We start from the raw sequence: 22,406 nt of genomic DNA, 5'->3' as shown, positions 1-22,406 counted from the left end.
ATTTTATGCATTATGTCGCGTTTTTCGTTTTATAGCGTCACCTGTGAGTGTAATTTGTGTTTGATATGTCAAAAAACCCCTCTGGGCCATGATAAGTATTTTAGTGCAAACTACACCTTTTCATGTCCATTGGTTGATTTATTATTAATTTTTAAAATGTGTGTGTCCAGGAATTCTCGTCCACCCCGTATTTTCTTGCATAGTTAGGATGGCCTGATCTGGATTCGTTCCAGAATAGAGAATTCCAAAACACTATCTAAGAAACCACTTGTTAGATGGACCTTTCTGTGTTCCTTATGACTTCCAGTTCCGGTAATTTCGAATCGATTTCTTGTGGATTCTAAACCATTTCAATGAGGTCCGAGGTCCAACAAATCGTACTGCAGTATCGTATCTAGATTCACACAGTAGTGACATCTTGAAGGGTGGGGGCAGCTGGGACCCAGGGCTCGGAGTCAAACAGGAGGCTCCTATATCATTGGAGGATTTTATTCATTCTAAGATTTTTTTTTTTTTGTTCACTAAATAAAATTTTTCATTAATTCCGAAATTATTATTTTTCATTAATTCCGAAATTATTATTTTTCATTAATTCCGAAATTATTATTTTTCATTAATTCCGAAATTATTATTTTTCATTAAATAAGAATTTTCATTTATTCTGAAATTGTTTTCTTCATAAAATAATAAAAGATTAATAAAAAAATATCAGATGTAAGCTTAAAATCAGAATTAATAAAAACTTTTATTGAACAATAATGTTCATTGATTCCGAAATTATTTTTTCATAAAATATGAATTTTCATTAATTTATAAGTTATTTTTCATCAAATATGAATTTTCGTAGCCCGACGGGGAAGATGGCCCCGAGTCAAACAAAGTGGGCGGGGAGTGCTTATATTAATTGCGAAATGTATTTATTGTGGCACAGTTTTTTCATTAAGTATGGATTTCTATTAATTCTTTCAGGCATTGCGGGCCAAAAAAAAATGTTTCCACGAGGTTCGAAGGCCAAGTCGTACCGTAGGATCTAGATTCACACAGTGGTGTCTTAAAGGATGGGGCCAACTGGGACTCAGTGGTTCGCATCAAACGGGGACGGGCAGGGCTGTATTATTGGAAGATTTAGATTAAAATCCGGCCTTTTTAAAATCAAATATGAATTTTTATCAATTCCACAAAATATTTTTCCATTAAATAGAGAGATCTTCATTAATATTCTAAAAAAATTTCTTTCCATAATTCTGGAGACATTTTTCATTAATTATGATATGAATTTTCATGAATTACAAAATAATTTCGCCATTCTGAAATTATTCCTTTTATATTATTAATTCTGTAACTACTTTATTTTTTTGCACCAAAAAAAAGAAAGCTTCAAGGGCCATGCATAGAACAGGGCCGGACAAAAAAAAAAGGTCGATTTGCCAGAAAAAAAAAATTTAGGTGCCAAAAATTAATATAGGTAGTAATAATTACATAATATAGATAAAAAAACACAACCGACAATAACTTTCTAAAAGATTTATTTTATGCTTGGATATACTTAATAGTAACATATGGAGCCACTGCTTGGGATGGTGCTTATCAAACAAATATACAAAAACTAGATAATATATATATATATATATATATATATTATCCGGTTATAACGGAGCCTCTGGTCGTCGAGCCACCTGTTGATGAAGAAGCAATCTCCACGAACAACGACATTTTAGAGGGCGAATGGGTGGTCGTGGATGAGGTAGAGGGGGATAGTGATAGGGGTTTAATCATCGGCGATTCTATGGTTAGGGAACTTGGGAACCGAGTGTGTAGGGATTGTCGGGGTTTCGAGCGCTGTTGTCTTCCTGGGGGGAAGATTGGCAACGTTCGAGCCGTTTTTCATCGCCGAAAGCTGCCCTTGCGGGTGATTCTGTGGGTGGGAACAAATCAGGTAGGAGCGAATATTAGTGAGTCTCTGTCAGAATACCGGGATTTACTATTATCCGCTAGGGAGGGGGGTTCAGATGTGGCAGTGATTCCAGTGCTGCCAAGGGGTAGTAGGGGATATAGGAGTAGGATCCACCAATTTAATATAGGCCTGAAGGACATTTGCTCCTCACTTGGGGTCACGTTCTTGGAGCTTCCCGCATTTACCGATAGGTGGCTTCGTTCGGATGGGATCCATCTAAATAAGAGAGGGGTCTGGGAGGTTTACGATAGTCTTAGGTCAGGTTTTTTACTCCCAGACCACGTAGTCGGGAATGCGGGTTAGTTAATGATAATCACAACAGTACTGACTTGAAATTACCCACCTCTGACTTGGATGGCTTCTCGATTGACAACAAACCACCGGGCAAATTAAAATGTGTGTTAATAAATGCCAGGAGCTTGGGTAATAAGAAAGATTTTTTAGAAACTATGATAGTTGTGGAGGGCTTGGATCTTATAGCCATTACAGAATCTTGGGCAAACGATGGGGATGAATCTTTCTTACACATCTCAGGATACGATACTTTTTTGAGAAATAGATCTGATAGGAAAGGGGGTGGAGTGTTGATATACGTGAAATCCTGTTTGAAGGCTAGAGAGTGTAACGTGCAGAGAAGTGATATTGAAACCATATGGGTTGAACTTGAGAGCAAAAGACGTCATAAACTTATTGTTGGGGTTTGTTACAATCCACCGAATAGGGATCAAAGCTACATTGCCAAAATGCATGATGAAATTTCCTACATGTGTAAGCGACAGAGGGTTCTCATACTAGGGGATTTCAATTACCCGGGTATTGATTGGGAGAACCTTTCATCTGGAAATCAGTATGAAAGAGACTTTCTTAAGTTGGTGCTCGATAATTTTTTGTATCAGCATGTATCAGAAGCCACAAGGGGTACTGCTATTTTGGATTTAGTTCTTACTAGTTCTGAGGATCTAGTTGAACATGTTTCGGTGGGGGAAGAGTTTTCTTCCAGTGATCATCGTATCGTCAGATTTCACTGTAACTTTTCCTCGGGTAAGGTTGATAACAAAAGACTGGTTCCTTGTTTTCGGAGAACTAACTTTGATGTTTTGAGAGGAAGGTTAGCGGAAGTTTTCAAAGACCGGTTGGAATCAGTAGGGGTGGTAAGTCAATGGGAAGAATTTAGTACGAAGCTGTCCTCTGTTTTGCACGACGTCATACCCTTTGTTCGAAAAAAGCGTGTTTGTACATCACACCCTCTATGGTTCACGGATAGCGTGCGGAACCTTTATCTTGAAAAGAAAAGAGCATTCAGAGAGTATAAAAGTGGACGTGGTGACCTATCATTGTTTACTGATAAAAGAAGACTGTTGAAGAAAGCGATAAGGGATAGTAAAAAGGAAGTTGAATCTAGGTTGGCAGATAACATTGGCTCTGACCCAAAATCATTTTTTCGATACGTCAATAATGGATGTAAGGGGACAGTTGGTCCCCTCTCGATAGGAGGCTCTAAGGTAGAGAGCAATGTAGGCATGTGTAGTGCTTTCAATGACTTTTTCGCGTCGGTTTTTAATGGAGATAATGATATTCGATATACGGGTGTTGCATGGGGTAATAGAACCCTCAACGATATTCAAGTAGAAGACGTGGAGGTCCTAAATCTTCTAAGAAATGTATGTGCAAGCAAAGCACCAGGACCAGATGATATCTATCCCAGGGTTCTCAGGGAAGGTGCTAATGAATTGTTGGGGCCAGTCGCACAGATATACAGGAGTAGTGTTGCTGAGGGTATCGTCCCGAGAGATTGGAAACTGGCTAACGTTGTTCCGATATTTAAGAAGGGTAGTAGAGAAGTGGTGTCTAATTATCGTCCAGTGAGTTTGACGAGCTCCCTCTCGAAAATTTTGGAAATTATCATCAAAAGGCAGTTTGTGAAGTGGATAGACGAGAATAATGTATTGTCGGATAATCAGCATGGGTTCAGGAAGGGGAAGTCATGTGTAACTAACCTCCTTTGCTTCTATGATTACGTGACTAAGGCTTTGGGTAAGAGCAAAAATGTCGACGTTGTTTACCTTGATTTCCAGAAGGCATTCGATCGGGTACAACATGGCAAACTCTTGAAGCGTTTACACGAGATTGGAATAGGGGGCAACTTGCTGAATTGGATAGAATCGTGGTTAAGAGATAGGTCGCAACGAGTTATGGTGAACGGGGAATTCTCTGGTTGGACAGACGTCACAAGTGGAGTTCCTCAGGGAAGTGTCCTTGGCCCCATACTTTTTTCACTTTTTATCGACAAACTCGATCAGGGTATCGATGGAATTACTAGCAAATTCGCAGATGATGTGAAGCTAATGGGGGTAATCGGGAATGAAAGCGATAGGGAGTTGCTCCAGACCAACTTAGACAAGATTGCAGCATGGGCAAATGAATGGAGCATGACGTTTAGCGTAGATAAGTGCATGGTCGCTCATTTTGGTTCGAACAACCCACGGTTCTCTTACGAGTTGAATGGTGTCACTATCCCGGATGCAACTAGAGTCACCGATTTGGGAATTCTCATTGACGAGCGACTTAAGTTTTCTGAACATTGTTCAGCGGTTGTCAAAAAAGCGAATAGAATGCTTGGTCTCATTTTCAAAAAGGTCTCTTCGCGTTCTCCTAAAGTCATTCTTCCGCTTTTTCGAGGCTTAGTTCGTCCTGGACTGGAGTATGCGGTAAGGTTTTGGAGACCATACCTACAGAGGGACATAGACTTGATTGAAGGGGTGCAGAGAAGAGCTACGCGTGTCCTTATTGCCACACAGGGCTTGAGTTATGAAGAGAGACTTCATTTTTTGAATATGTTTACATTGGATGAACGCAGGTGTCGAGGAGATATGATCGAAGTGTTCAAAATTTTCAATGGGATGGATAGGATGGACCATGAACTTTTAGTACACCGCCAATCAACCGCTTTTACAAGGGGACACCAGTATCGATTGGTGAGGGACAATGCAAGGTTATGGTGTCGCAGGGAATTTTTCTCTAATAGGGTTGTTAATAAATGGAATAGCTTACCCCCGGAGGTAGTAAATTGTAACACAATTGACACGTTTAAAAAGAAATACGATAAACATGTTGGGGTAAATCGAGAAGCTATCCATTCTTAGAATAAGACAACCATAAGTATTCTTTATGGACATTGTATAATATTTTATCATGTGTATATATTATTTATAATTTGTGTCAATTGCATTTTTAATGGGGTTGCTGTATTTTTGAAACATGTGACATCCATATTTTTATGGGCATCTTTTTATCAGCCACCTCGTTGGGCATTTTGCCTGTTGTGGCGTTGTATTTGTATTTGTATTTGTATAATAAAATAAGATCCCGAATAGCGAACAATTACATAACAGAATGTCACAAACTAACTATAAGACAAAATTATATTTATAGATTAATATAAAATTCTCATTCTTAAACAATAAATGGTTATAAACGAAATAAAATAGAACCTCATCTAGATTGAATAACATATATCAAGTGCCAAAAACAAATAAAACGCTATTCCAAAAGAGTTATAGATATAATGCTCCGAAAATAATGAACCAATACCATGCAACTAATCATACAAATAATAACATAAGATCCAATCGCAATATATTTATATTCTCAATAAACAATAGTTTAGAATCCATACTACAACAATAATGGATAATAAAACAATACAATTAAAATAATTCATTCTAAAAACATAAAAAATATAACCATTCCTGTAATCAACTCAAAAATATATGTGAATGCATATTGTACGTGAATTCTGTGTTCGTCAATTGACTAATTTTATGTTTACATTGAAATATATACGGGAAAGTGACCTATAATGAGATGCTTTTTCTAAAATAGCTTTGCTGATTCCCTGATGAACAATTTAGTGATCCTAAAACTGATTTTGTACACCATAAATATACCTGATACGAAATATTAACTGAATTTTCAGAAACAAATATTGCAAGCACATTCAAAAAATGATTTTATTAAAATGTTCGATTCAGGTGTTTTTGGAACAGGCTGCTCAGTATGAGACACCCGGGGTTCCTAATATGAGATACTATCCCATATTGTGCAGTCACATTGACAAAGAAAGATTTGTATGAAAAAAAGTTATTTATTGAATTTAATTAATCGTCAAAATTGAAAGGATGGTATAACAAATAAAATTTTTTTTTACGAATAACCAATATTACACAAAATACCGTCTCCTTAATTTCTCCACAGTCCTCGTGATACCATCGAGAGCATAGCATACATCTTGCTCACTTCTCTCCATGGCCTGTCCTCTGAAAATCGGTTGAACAGAGGAAATATGCATTCTGGATTCGACTCATCGTAATTAAAATCTGAATCATCTGAGACCTGTAAAGGTGGTTCTTCGTCATCGCACGTTTTATTTGTCTTCACTCGAATTTTGTCTTTCAATTTCCCCCTTTCTAAGGAGAATTCAGGGTGTTTATTTGTTTTCTACCTTTTACGGCTATCACTTTGTTCTTCTTCTGCTGCACCACTGTGATTCTTATCTCATCCACGTTAAAAAAACGATGTGGAGCATGATTTATTTTCTCCATTTCTGGTTAAAATATGTCCAAGAAGACGTTAATACTCTCCGTATTCAACCCCTTGGCCCTGGCATGTGACAACCCTTCTGGTTTCCTCAGTGACAAACTGGGGTGCCGTTTCAAAAAGCCGTGAAGCCATTTTTGCCCAGTTATTTTCTTTCGCTTTGTTAAATGGATGACTAATTTCGTTTCTCACAGTTAGTTTGGGAAGGCCATATGTTTGATGTCTGCACAACGTTAACCAAAAAAAAGTGTTCGGGCATGATAACGCAATATTGCGATAATTGTTCCTCCAACTCTGGAGTCAAGGGCGTCTTTCTCCCCAAGCTGACTCCTACGAGTTCCTCGACCAATCTTGCATCTTTGACAAACCTTTCAATTGTGTCTTTTGGCACGCCAAATTGTTTTGCAGCCTTGAGCACCATCCTCTTCTCCTTAACAGCATTAGCTGCTTCCACCATCACTTCTCGCGACCATTTCTTTCGCTTTACAGGAGCCATCATAATGATGTTAATTTGCTTTAAGATCACTGAAAATGAGAAGTGATACCTTCGGCGTTGTCTACAAAATTAGGTCTCAATATGAGATATCCGATATTAAGGACTTTTCGTTGTATCTCATATTGGACACAACCAATGTTTAATGCTGAGTATTTGCTAATAATGCGATGTTTAAAAATGACTTACATTGTGCGTTGTAAAACCCGTCGAAATATTGCTTCTAAAACTCTTGTGCAGGCTGCGCAGTTAAATAGGCTCCTGAAGCTGGAGCCGCATGCAAATGAGTGAGGTTATGTTGTTGATCGCTCCATCTACCGTCGAGCAGATAGTTCATGCCTCTAACAACAGACCTCACCACCGTACAAGAGATAAAGGGGGTATCTCATTATACGTCACTTTCCCCTAATTTATATATCTACATTTTCTTTGTTCAGTTAAAATATCTAAAAATATATATATGACTTTATAAAATATTAACCAATTAGTACTGTAACAAGGCTGTTGCATAATTCAATTAACTCTTTATATAATTTGACTTATATTAACCCACTGGAAGGACTAACAGTTGCATCTCACATCAATGACCGTTTTTCTGACTTTGTGGGTAATGCTACAGCAGAAAACGGCAATTTATGGAAAGCTTGGCGGATATGTAAGCCCAAAACTACACGAATTAACAAAATTAAAAAGACAGACAACACAATTGTTTACACAGATCAGGAAATTGCTGAAGCATTCGCAACTACTTATGAAGGGCAATTTTCACCCAATAGGAATCAGCCTAACAATACTAAAATACGGCTTCGTAGAAAAGTCGCACAATTTATTCACTTTCACACAAATAATTCTACATGTCACATGGATCTAACAACTAATGATGAAATCAGCTCAATCATCAACTCATTGGATGTCAAAAAAGCACCAGGTGCTGATGAAATTAGCAATAAGGCCTTGAAGTGCCTGCCAGAAAATATCATTACTCACATAACAGAAATTTTCAACAGTGCTTTAACATTAAATTATTTTCCAAAACCTTGGAAACATTCTGTTATAAAAACAATTCACAAAGCTGGGACTGACCCACTTATGGCACAAAACTTCAGACCAATAAGCCTACTGAGCAACTGGAGTAAAATTTTTGAAAAGATTGTCGCAAATAGACTTACACAATTCATCAATGAAAATGATTTAATTAGACCCGAACAACACGGGTTTCGACCTGAGCACTCTTGTGTGACACAGCTGGTTAGAGTCTCAGAGTTCATAAATGAAGCTTTTAACAATTTTGATTTTGTGGCTGCACCATTCTTAGACATAGCAAAAGCATTTGACCGTTGTGATTATGCTACATTGCTTTCCAAACTCATTGACTTAAATATGCCTCCGCATATGGCCATATTCTTCTATCACTATCTTTTAGGTCGAACTTTTCAAGTAAAAATTCAAAATACACTTTCGTCAATAAAACAAATTCATGCCTCTGTGCCTCAGGGCAGTGTGTTGGGGCCACAACTGTCCCTGCTATACATTAATGACATACCTTGTCCCCAAAATGGCATAATATCTTTATTTGTAGACGACTGTGCAGTTTTGTGCAGTAGTAGGGATGCAAATCAGGCCTTCAACAATTTACAAGAAACCATGGATGAAATAGAATATTGGTGTGATCAATCTGCCATCCAACTGAATAGTGACAAATGCAAATTTTTGTGGTTCACTAGACGTCGTAAAATACCGGACAGACGACTTCAAATTGGTACACAATCTTTTAAGCCCTGTTAGACAAATGAAATACTTAGGCTGTATCCTCAACAAAAATCTATCTTTCTCTTCACACATTGATCATGTAATAAACAAATCTAATAGAATTATGGGTATGCTCAATCGCATCACATTTCCTCAGGCAAAACTTTCATTAAAGAACAAAATTATTCTTTTTAAATCCATAATAAGGCCTACTCTACTCTATGCTTCGCCAGCTTGGGCGCATGCTTGTAAAACGAATATCAAAAAACTACAGACTATGCAGAACAAAATACTCAGAAGATTTGTTGGAGCCCCTTGGTTTGTTCGTGGAATAAACATCAGACAAGACTTGGACATACCTCACATATTCACATACATTAAGAAATTAAACAATGATCAATTCGAGCGAATGTTTAGTTCCCAATTCGAACATCTGAGGGAAATTGTTGACTATGATGCTGACTGCTTAAGGAAATATAGGAGGCCCAAACAAATTGGGCGCCTTACATGAGAGATTTGTAAAGATGCTTTCTTCTACAAATCTCATTGTATACATACTATTTTAATACATAAATTCTCTCATTCAATTGTATATACTCACATTACTTGCATACTATGTATCTATCCACTTTTGACATTTATTCGCATCTATTCGATTTGTATCTTGTCATTATTGAATTTTGTATATATACATATATTTCCCAATTGAACTTGGCCTGCATATGATGTACATTTGAAAAAGGTGTAAAAAAAAAGAGCGAGAAGACTCTTTTTGAACTTTGGATTGTTTTGCTACATAAAATTTGTCAATAGTAAATCCCCATTAATTTCTGATGCACTGAGTTGAAACAGAACTTTATTACCTGTATTGCATTTTTGATGTTACAGCTGGGGTTTTTGCGTCACGACTCCCATGTGATGTTTTTTCCCCCATTCCACTTCGAATAGATGTTGCTAGCTGCAGATTGTGTGACCTGCTTCTGTGAACTGTGATGACATTTGCCTGATTATAGCCAGATCATGACTTTTCACCAATTTGACCAGTTCTTTTTACATATACTACACATTCATGCAAACACATATCTATCTACAAACATGTACACATTTTCTTCTTCACAGGCCTTCTTGGCCAGTTTTTATGCCGGCAGTTGGCCCTCGTGGGCTGGGAATCGGCTTAAAGTTCAATTCTGGTCTGGTCTGGTCCACTGGAAGGACTATCAGTCCCTTGGGGTCACAGAGTGTCTGTGGCATCATAATGTTACTTTTTTGTGGAGTTTTACTGTTTTGTGTTAAACAAAAAAATTTACCCAGAGGAAAGGTCCATAATAATGCTTCTTTTGACTTTCTTCAGGGCAGAATGAGCCTCTTTCATCTTGGTGGACGTATTGTTATAAATTCCAAACATTTTGTGCTGCTCTTAGCCTGCAATTTAGCAACTATACAAAGAAAATGTTAGGCGCCATGGTAACCTGGCGCCTGGGATTTGTTCAGCCCTGGCGTAGGAGACTTCTGGCCCGATCAAAAGAAAAGTTCTAAAATGATCCGAACATCGGTAAAGGTGTATTACAAATATATGATTTTTTTTCATTATCTGCAACTTTGAATAATAATAAATTGATTAACAACATGGTGGTGGCCATCTATTGACGGAATGTGACTAGCAGCTTCAATTAACTTTTTTAATAGTATAAATATTAAAACCAAAACAATTCACTTTTGATATCAAAAAATAAAGCAATAAATCTGAATTTAGTATTGAATATACGATTTTGTTTTGAATTGATGAAATTTTAAATTATTTTAATATGTGAACACTCGACAAAAAAAAAAAATTGATCTGGTTTCTTTACGAACTGTATTTATATGCATTGCCAAGTGATTAATTAATCTATCGGCGTTGGAACAGCATTCATAAACGCAGACAAGGAAAGAAGAGTTCACCAAGAGGTTGGTGCGCTAACCCCTCGTAGGGGAACTTTCCTGCGGCAGTGATGTGATTACAATTGGTTATTTCCAACCATTTCTTCGTCTAGCGACGGTGTTAGAGTTCTAACGCTATTTATGGCTACTGTGCTGATCACTTTGCAGTGCATAAAAGTGAGCGTCGCCATTTGATTTTTTTCGAAATTTTGTTGCTGTGACTGCAACCACGGGAGCTAGGTTTTTGTTTCTCTGCCCAGTCTTGAGAGCCATGCTCTGTAAAACCTATACGTCGAATTTCATGCATTAGTTGATTTATTATGCGGCCGTTAGAGGCTCGTGCATCGGCAAAGTTATTTTATGACTACCCTGTACTAATCCTGTTATAAATCCGTTTGTGACACCAAAGGTTTCAGAGGGGTCTTAACGAATGAATTTTACAATTCGTAAAACGTTTTTAAGACGCATTATAAGAGAATTTGAATGACTCGACACGTTTCGGCACTCCTGGAAGCTATTTTCAAATCGCCTTAACGATTTTGACTGCCTGTGACTAACGAGGAAAGGGTCTCAAGGTGTCGTCCTCAAAAAAAAAAAACTATGAAAAAATTTTAGTATATTCATCTCGCCCAGAAACACATAAAAAAAAAAAATTTAGCGCCGGAATGTAATTATATATATATATATATATATATATATTAAAGCCGCAAAAAAGTTATTTATAGAACTTTAACCGTTGGCTACTCTTCGCCTCTCGCGCGTCTTTGATATATCTATAAAAAAACTTCCTTTCACTTTCTTTTCCTTTCTTGAAAAACTAGTTATTTCACTTTGTTTGTGCTGTACTTGATCATGTGTTCCTTGAATGACGTCACTCTAACACTCTAAGGTTGCGGGATTTTTAAATTCAGTCTTGGCGTTCAAAATATTAATATTTACATTTTCTTCTGAGTGACCTATGCTAATTCCGCCGGATTTTTAAAAATATTTTTGTGCGTCTTTAAATAAGAAGAATTAGTGGCAATTTTTTTCTGAAGATGTCACCTTGGGAGCCTTTCCCTTGTAAAGCAATTTTTTCGAGCTCTCTTGAGCTATGATTTTAATTTAGAGATGAGTCGGACTTGCAAAAGGCGTAAAATTATTGCAGAATGCACAGGAACGCTGGAAATATCTATACAAAAATATGAACAGATCGACAAAAGTAATTAATAACAGTGATAAAAATTAACGAAGATTCATAATTGAGAAAAGTTTGAAGTTAATGAGAGAAATAAATTGAAAATTTTGGAATTAATGAGAGAGAATTGATGAGAGAAATTATTAATCACAGAAGTAACTGAAAATTAATCACAGAATTGATTGAAAGTTAATAGAGTAATTATTAAAATCGACTGGGGGGGGGAACAATTAAAAATTAGTGTTAGAAATAACTGTTTCAATACAGTTAAACTCGGTTTTAACGACACCTCGGTTATAACGTAAATAATTTTACTCTGAATACCATAGAAATTAATGTTAAAAAAAACCTTGCATTTAACGTCGACGAAAACGCAACGACCTCGGATATAACGATACATTTTTCGTTAATTTTGCTTCCGTTTTTATGGCATATCCACAAGAAATTCCTAAATTTAGAGCTCATCACATTGAGGCACAATGTTTGTTTATTAATACCTTACGATGAAAAAAAAACAATTATTACATATTTTTGATGCTATGACTTGCTTATTGACATGACCTGTATACGGGATATTCCTAGCGTATTTTCTCGTAATTCTGGCCTCTTCCCGGACTTTTACTCTTAATATTAAAATATCCGTTTTTTCAACGAAAAGAATCTATTCAAAGAAGAAAAATTCAGAATCCATTGAAATCGGGGATGAACATGATTTGCACAATTTATAAATTGTATGAGAAATGAATATGACTATCAATATATTCATCTAACACATTTGTCGTGGTTAATTGTTTTTTTGTGTTTTTTGGTTGAAACACATTTTAACCCTAGATAACTAAACCTAAATCAGTGTTACTCAGTAACTAATCTATGGTAGTCTATTAGACCAATGTTTAGTTATCTAAAAAAGGGTTAAAGCACTGCAGAGCTGCTGCAGCACTGTATTTTTCGCCAAGAAGTGAGCAATATTCAGCAACTTCGCCGATAGTTGACATTTTTGGCGGAAATTGGAATCATACGGTATTTACGATCCCGCTTTCCCGTATTCTTCTTCATCAAATATGGTCACCCCCTATCAAAAAAAAAAAAAAAAAAAAAAAAAAAAAAAAAAAAAAAAAAAATATATATATATATATATAACATTTAAAAATAACATATAATAATAATAATAATAATAATAATAATAATAATAATAAATGAATGAATGAAATTGGGAAAATTTTGTTCTTGTTGAAATTAGCTAAAAAGCTTAGTGGACCTTATTTGTTCAAGAATTAGAATTTTGCTAGCGCTACTCTCCCAGGAAAAGGACAGCGATTCCAGATCCGGCTGTTCAACAACAAAACCAGCGGTAAATTTTCAATGCGTAAAAAGTATGTGTGCAGAAAGTGTGTTTCTAATGTAACGAAAGTATAGGAAAGTGTAGAAATTTTGATGTGCGAATACAATCGCAACTATAATGTGTGTTTTTAGAATGTAAATATATATATTTTTATTATATTATCAGTTATGCCACGGGGAATTTTTGATTAGGTATTAGCCTCTATCCTCTTCACACCTGAGCCATAACTGACCATTAAATTTTTTTTTTTTCCCGATTGATTTGCGTTTGTTGTATGTCAAAATGGCTTAAAAATCAATTAATTAACCTGATTAATTATTTATTTAATTAATTCATTGGTTATGCGTACTCTTAAGCATACCTCAAATGTTAACTTTAATCATTAAAACCACTAAAAACGTTTAAAATTGTGTGTCTCTGGAGCAAAGAGGTTAAAAATAAAATAAAATTACAATATTTATATATATTTGGAAAACTCAGTTTTTATATTCTATTGCTTACATACACCCATATCTACAGTTAAAAAAACAACTTACGAAAATCGAGATTTTATAGTGGAAATCAACTCAACAAAATGTTGGTCCTTCTAATTGTTAAATATGTAGTTTAGGATCACCCGTTTCATTTGCGGCACTATTCTCTGGCATAGATTTGCACCATTTTCGCAAGTAGGATTCTGTCGACACACCGCATACTAATTACTAGGGCTCGGATTTTTATGCCCCAAAAGAGGAAACGTCGTTGCTGATCGGTAAATTCAGGTTTTTAATCTGTCAACAACGACGTTTCATCTTTAGGGCATAAAAATACGAGCCCTAATAATTACAGCCGTAGTTTTTGATTGATAATTTGCGCCATCTAGTGGCGCTTCCTTGGACTAAGTTTTTTGAATCATCATAGAAGTTGGCAAATAACATATACACACACATTTGTTGTGAGTAAATTATTTACTGAATAAAACATTTTATAAATTGCATTAAAAAGCATACGAAAAGTATCCAATTTATAGTTAATATTTAAAAAAATTAAAATTTTTAATATAATTATTTTTTTCCTTGTTATTGAACAGGCTAAGCGGTTCACTCCAAACATTTTCAAATAGGTCCTGCGATGTCACAGGTCTTTCATATGTGAACACGGTATTAAAGGACTATTGCCCTGCCTTGATAGAATTTTCAGATCAAGATTAGTGGCAGAATATCGGAATAATGTGTTACAATAATTTACCAAAGTTGAACTCCAGGGGTTCGCGACTCCACAAAATATTCACCGACGCATTTTTAACACTACGTAAACTTATTTACAAAATGTTAAACACGTGAAACGGCTTTATACGCTGATGATGCTAAAAGTCTCGCCGCAGAAAACAACAGCCCTACAACGGTAAAATCTTCAAACATTACACTTCACCCACAGTTCGAAAAATACGGGGCAGATGGCAGCACTATGAGCATTACACAGAAACAAACTTCACGGCAAGTTCACAACACGGACACGCATACCCCAACATGTACCAGTTCGTTAGAAGTTCCGCAGAGTAATATGGACGAGGTACATGTGTGGTTTAGTTGTAGTAATACTTAGACCAGTTAGAATATAGGTGTCTAGCCTGTGACACACAATGGTGACGAGAGTGGCATCACTTAGAAGTTTACTAATAAAATAAAATGCTGTTGCATGGGAATGCCGAAGGTCATACATGCTCAACCAATTTCCCACGGGCCAAATGTGGGGCCCTAGGATTCATCTGATGTGGTCAGATCACCTCAAACCTAATTTTGTAAAAATGAACTAAGCAGCAAATTTACAGATCGCTTAAGTGACAGGCGACACAGTTGCAGAGCACTTAAGTGGTTCGTTGTTCATTCATTCATTCAAACTGAGCACAACAACTCCGGTCTATCGCCATAGGCAATTTACTACCAAATAAGTTGTGCCGGAAGTGTGAGTGTGTACTCCTGAATCCCCTGAGTCTACCGCATATCCTGGAACCCGAAACTCCTGGGTGGGCTGCGAAAACGATTATATATACAAAGTATACAAATAACAGATAGTATACACAGCTGCCCCGCGACATTTAGCCAGTCGTGTGGTCCAGCTTTCAGAGTTCAGCCGCTCGCAAACAGTTGCCTAATTGGCGCGGTTTTCAAGGCACTGCTTCGTAACAATTCCCTATACAGCGCAGCTTTTTTCCCCCACGAGTAAGGCTGTTAAAGTGTAGGGCTCATGGCACAGTTTCAGATCACACAAATTACCCCCGGTGCAGTTCCAGATCGCTCAAACAGCTCGTGACACATTTATAGATCATTTGAGTGACCCGCGGCATGTTTACAGATCACTTAAGTGACCCGCAGCACGTTTACAGATCACTTAAGTGGCACGCAGTTCTAGATCGATCAATTGACCCGCGGTGAGGTGAGCGATTGAGTGAGTACATATATGAATGACTTACTCTCTCGCGCGCTCAGCAACTCACTCATCCGGTCACTCACAGATTTGATCACTCATCCATTCACTTGCTCCTGTTCGGGGCGAGATGACCAAGGCCGAAATTTCGGGGACGAAATGTCGGATGCAAATTTTCCGGATCCCTTTATTACGACCATCCTGGTTCAACGGAAAAAAGACGTTATATTGAGCAGGGGGGGGGGGACATTATATCGAATTTTTGGGGAAAAAAGCTTCTTAATTCAGTTAATATTTGCACAGAATAAAAAAAATGATTTTGTTAAAATGTGAGCAGTTGCAGTAAAATGCACTGCGAGTTTGGAAAATATTAGTAAAATCGTAATAATTGATTATATGCGCTCACATATGTATCGAATTCTTCAATATCTAGAGTCAAAGTCGAACACAATTTTGGCAAAAAAGATATTCCGCAACGCTCCGCAAAATCGAGGCTGACTAGAGCTGAGTTCGGACGTTGTGTTGGATACAATCGATTTGTGAGTTGTTATATCGGATGAAAATCAATATTGGATGAGAATGGGAAAAAATTTGGGAATTATTGTAACGGTGTGTTTATAGCGGGACATGCGCAATAATGCATTCATCAGCAAAAGTAAGCAAAACTCTGAGCCCCTCCACCCTGTCAGCAAAATTTTGTCAGCACTGACCCCTACCTCATAATGCATATTGGTGTGATCAGAAACGTACGCAGGAGGGGGCACAGAAAGCTCTCGCGCCTCCCTCTCAGACGAAAAAAAAAATTTTTTTTAATGTAAAAAACATTAAAAAAAATTAAAATTTCCAAAGAAAATACCTTTATATGTAATTATAGTCGATTTTTGTTAATTTCAATGCTATTTGAAAGGTAAGAACTCAAAATTTCCCTTTAAGAAATTCATTGCGACCCACCCCTTAAGCCATATATGGTAAACCCTTGACCCGCGGACCAAATGTGGCCCTGAAGATTATCTGATGAGGCTTGCCCACTCTCAAACTCGATTTTGTAAAAATGAACTAAGCGCCACATGTACAGATTGCTTAAATGACCCGTGGCACAATTCATGAGCATTTAAGTGGAACGTGACGCATTTTCAGATCACTAAAGTAGGCCCGTCGCACATTCAACGATAAATCATTCAATCATAACACTTCACTCATAGTTAGAAAATCTGGTGGCAGATGGCAGCACTACACATAACAAGCATTACAGAGAAACAAAAACTTCCCGTCAGGTTTCACTACACGTACATTCCCGCATGTACCGATTCGTTGGGGGTTCCGCGGGGGGGGGGTGTGTGTGGGCGGGGTGCATGTGTGGTGTAGCAGTAGTAGGTAGGGCCTCCAAAAAAAATTGCTCGGGGATCCATGATGTTCTTAAGTCAGCCACCTCGTTGGGCAATCTGCCTGTTGTGGCGTTGTATTTGTATTTGTAATTGTAGAGCACTTAAGCGGTTCCGGTGCGGTTCTACATCACTCAAGTTACCCGCGGAACATTCCCAGATAACTTAAGTGTGATCCTCGTCATAATTACGGATCAATTAAGTGATGCCTTGCACAGTTCCAGAGCACTTGAAGGATCCGTGAAACATTTAGAGATCATTAAAGTGGATTTGTAAGGGATTTATCATTAGGGAGAATGTTAGCTCAGGTGCCCACAAACTAGCGAAAGAGTTTTATCGTTTTTGGCGTACTGAGTAATTTAGCTCACCCGATGGGTGCCATTAAGAATGTTTCAGTTTTTTCATAAAGGGTGGTTAATGACGTAAGCATCATCCACCCCCCCCCCCCACGTCATCAAAAGGCAGAAAATCGGAAACCCCTCCGCCATATCGATGCTGACGTAATATTTGAATGACTCCTATGCAACAATGTCGGTTAAATTATTAACAATTAATTAAAAACCTAAGTATTGCCATCTATTGACAGAATATTTCTAGTATGAAGTGAATTTCTTCACGTCAAAAAAATAGAGGAAAAGAATTACTTTTTTGATGCCAAGAAGTGGAATATGAAGAAAAAGCGAATAAATATTTTGTATATTTTCTGCTGAAACAGTAGATTCGTTGTATGTGAAAAGAATTTGGAGTATGCAATTATAGCAAGCTGTCCCACTTATGAAAATATTACTTATATGGCTAATGTTGCGAGACCAATCCGTTCAGGATTTGGAGTATACAGTTTTATCCCAAGAATTGTTTTTCTTCACTCGTTTGACCGAAACGCGGTTTGCAACGAAACTTCAGTCTCCACATATGAATGCCACAGACTTGACCGCTCCAACCTACCAGGAAGGGGACTGGGCGTCTAATCAAGAGTTTTCATGCTGAGACAGGTGAGGCCATTATGGTACATCACCGAAATCAACAGCCGATGGCAATCTGTTCCTTCTACAAGCCACCACGATACCAACTCGATATACCCTTATTAAAGGCGATATTAAGAAGCAACGGCAATAATCCCATATTTGTAGGTGTCGATTTCGACTCTAAAAGCCAACTTTTTAATAGCATTACAACAAATCAGGATGGCAGGGTGCTCACCAATTTTTGTCCTTCAAATATGACTGATGTTCATGCACCGCAATCACCAACACATCATCCCTAAAACATTTAGCATAGGCCAGACGTACTTGACTTTGGCTTGACAGAAAAACCTACTACGCGGAGTCACCATTGAGGTGCTACTCGAGATTGACACTTATCAAATTCCGCACATGCTTCGTACAGATCGGGCTAACGTCCGTGCAATACTGGAAAATGAACCAGCCATTGTGAGATCAATAGTTTGTCAACAGAGAACATTGATATAGCAGCAGGAAAAACTACTGAGGTAATTTAAAATGCCGTAAATAATTCGACAAGGCGTATATTAAGCCTTTTAAAAATTATGGCATCCCCGAGGAGCTCAAAAGTGCAAAGTTAATTTCAAAAATCATCTCCGATGACGTGTACAGCGTACGAGAAACTCCAATCTCCGTAACATGCTGAACCGTGTCCAGAGAAATAAGAAACAGCCTCAAGAAATATCACTCTCAGAGGTAGGATGATTTTCTTGACGAGACTGATGTTTCGGATGAGATCCTCTGGAAATTAATTAGAATTTGTACATCCACAGAAGTTTCTAGAATTATTTAGAATTTTATCCACATAGGCGTACGCAGAATTTTCTCAGGCAGAGGGGGGGGGGAAGTTAGAACCCCCCCCCCCCGCCCTTTGCGTACGCCAATGCAGAGCCATCAACATTAACAGAATACCTTGTAGATAGATAGCTAGAACCGCTCAAAACCCTGGACTGACGCAAAGCAACTTACTTCCGTTCCCTCAAAGGAGGCAAGGCTGTGTCGGAAAAAGTTAGGGAAGATTTATAGCAGTGCCCCCTGCCCCAAGTTCACAAGTATCAAATCACTCGCGTCGTTCTCCCCATGAAGACAACTATTAAGTCGATGTAACGAATAAGCCATCTGACTGAAAATGGATAGCCGAACCCAATGACCGGGGAGAGAAATTGCACGTGCGCACAGCAGCACATAAGGGCTGGAGTCGGGAGCTTGGGATTTCGAAAGAAGAATGGGGAAGACTTGTGGGGTTAGTAAGGAGAAAGAAGTTGACATGTTGAAGTGGGAGAGATACGAAAATGGTCTAAATACACAATGTATACAAAATCGAATAATACAAATGGTCTTGTATACACTGATCAAGAGATAACGAAGTCATTCGCTAAACACAGTGTTTCTCGACCTTTCTGAACCCAACGGCCAGTAAAATGCCTGAAAAAATTCGACGGACCACTTGCGTCCCGTATTACCGGGCATTTCTGTATTTTTAGTGGTTCTGAATTTCTTTCTATACATTTGTCCTGTTTTTTAAATAATGTTTATTTAAATTTATAATGTTCACTAAAATATCGTTATTAAACAGCGTATTTATAACTTATGATAATTTGGGTGTAAGAACAAATATTCATCTCACATTGTCAAGTTAAACTTTTTTTTTCTCAATTTTTCAGCAATTTTAACTAAAATTCGTGATTTTGCTGACTTATGGCACCGTTTTCAGAGCCAATTGGCGACGTCCCTTATTTTATAGTAATCGAGTCATTTGAATGTTTGTTTCCGTCAAATTTTTGTTCACTGCGATTTGCCGTGACCTTTTTATCTTTACTTCTCCCACCCTTCACCCCCTTTTTGCAGTAATTAGCAAATTTGCCATGAATTGCATTTTTGAGCGGAAAATTAGCGATATCACGGGTAACTTCCCGCATTTTCCTTGATGAGGTATAATGAACTGAAGTATGAAGGTATAATTTTAATTTGTGAATCCATATGGATATTACTATAATATCAACAATTGCATAATCTTCCACCCGGTTAAAATTGAATTATCAAATCTGCCTGCGGACCGACCACCTACGCCACTGTCGCAGACCATAGGTTGAGAAACGCTACTATAACACATGTGGAGACCAGCTTACAGCAAATAGTAACCACAACCGCCTTTGTATAATAAAATTACCCTGTACCAGTTCTGAGAGTGAAAATAGAGTGTATAACAAAATAAAAAGAAATCCTAATTTTTATTCGGTCCCCCTGTGCTCTAACTTCCAGATAAAAAGTTGTTGCCCTGTCTCTCCTGATGCCAAAAAAAATTCACATATCCAAGTATAACATTCACAGAGATATTTGAATTCGAAAAACGGAGGAAATTTGAGAAAGAACAGCGTTAAATGCGGGCAAAACGGTTTCTCCGTATTTAACACTGTTCTTTCCCAAATTCCCTCCGTTGTTCGAATTCTAAAATCTCTGTGAATGTTGTACTTAGATACACGAATTTTTTTTTGTTGGTATCGGGAGAGACAGGGCAACAACTTTCTAATTGGAAGTTAGATCACAGGGGCAACGTATAAAAATTCTGATTTTTTTTTTTTATTTTGTTACACATTGTATTTTCTCTCTCAAAACTGGTACAGGGTAATTTTTGAACACCTGTTGAGCATTTTCTAAACTGGAGTCATTCCTCTACGACACATGGTTGATGAAATAAAGGTCGTGCCAGCACTTACAGGACACCCTGTATGTTTGATAAATATGCGTTTATATGTGTTTTTGTGGTGAATTGCATTTTCGAACAACTAAGACTTGCAGTAGCTCTATATTTTACGCGCAATCGGATCACATTCTTTCCTTTATTTTTTTTCATCGATAGATGTCGTCTTTACGTACCTTTGACAATATTTTGGTTGCAATTGGCAACTTTACTTGCTTGCTTTTGACGTTTCTCTTTTGTGATAATTCGCAACTCTGCCTGCATTCGATAATTTTTGGCGATAATTGGCGAGATCCCTTGTTTCTCCCAGTATCTCATATCCTTAAGAAGGAAATATGGCCATCCCGGCATTTATCGTATTGATTGCATTGATATTTTTCTGCCGGAAAACTTTTCGCGGGCCGGATAAAACCCCTTGGCTGGTCGCATTTGGCCTGGGGGGCCCCGGAGGCTGTGACCTGGTTTAGAGCAACATTGGACCCGAGTGCTCACCTGTTCATTAACCTAACCACTCCCTGTCTTCCACCAATCACTCGCTTACTTGTTCACCGGCTCATTCCATGTGCTCGTCCACTCACTCACTATGTTACTTTGTCGATGATTTGCTTGTCGGTGAATTTTCCGGCGGTGGATTTTCGGCATTAATTACGGTTCATTAAAGGGTACGTGAATGATATTCAGTAAGTGAAGCTTCTTTTATTCAGTAAAAGAAGCAAAAATTTGATTATGGCAGAATATACGGGAGAGTGTGTACGCAAGGCCCCTTCCCCCTACGGATTTCCGAGGATACGTAGTCCTATGCAGTTCTACAGGTCGGAGGCCTCGTACACATTTCTGCGATGAACCGTAACCGCTTGGAATCACACTTAAACAATCGATGCGCTCCTCATTAGGATTCGTTGATCGAAAGAAAAATCATCGAATGATCCGAACATTGGTATAATAGCGCCATTGCATCGTCTTGTCATTTACATCTACGATTTATTTGATCTTAATTAATGAATTCATTTACAACTTAATTATCGCCATCCATTGACAAAATGTGTGTGTATACCATCTGATAATTTTTTTCCCATAAAACATCGAAACAGAAACAGTAAGAACTGAATTAATGCACATAATTAATAAAAAATTTAACAATTTACTGTTTGATAAGCAGATTTGTTTTTGAAGGTATAAATTTTGAAGTAATATGATATATAAATAATCGATTTAATATACATATTATGTTTTTTGTTGTAGGTCGAAGGTGAAAATGCAGGAGAATAGGGCTCTCTCTTGAGCTCGGTGCTCTGTATAATGTTCAACGGTCGCTGTCATTTTAAGGCAACTTCAGGTATCACACGGGGATATTCAAATCGATCTCGAGTAGCCTCAACTTAAAAATTCGAGTTTTCCGTTATTCTGAGGAGTCTGACAGGGCTCATTATTCTGGTTTTTTTATGTATTATAAATTCACTATAAAGGGTGGGAGGAAATGATTTTTGTATTTATAGTTTAAGTTTTAACTCTTTGTGAATCCTCTGTTAAAAGATTTGCAGTGACTGAAAGTTATCATTGTGTTTTTTTAAAATAAAATATTTGTCAAAAAACACTTTCTCAATCTGAAAAGCATTATATTTTCTTCAAATTGTACGAAATTTAAATGAATTCGATAGCTCGCCAAATTTCACTAAATCTTGCCG

The sequence above is a fragment of the Pholcus phalangioides genome, unplaced genomic scaffold (genome assembly GCF_987345545.1).
Source record: "Pholcus phalangioides strain wild (caught in Gottingen) unplaced genomic scaffold, Ppha-v1.0 ptg000008l_1, whole genome shotgun sequence".
Taxonomy (NCBI): domain Eukaryota; kingdom Metazoa; phylum Arthropoda; class Arachnida; order Araneae; family Pholcidae; genus Pholcus; species Pholcus phalangioides.
Note: the sequence above shows the minus strand (reverse complement) of the source record.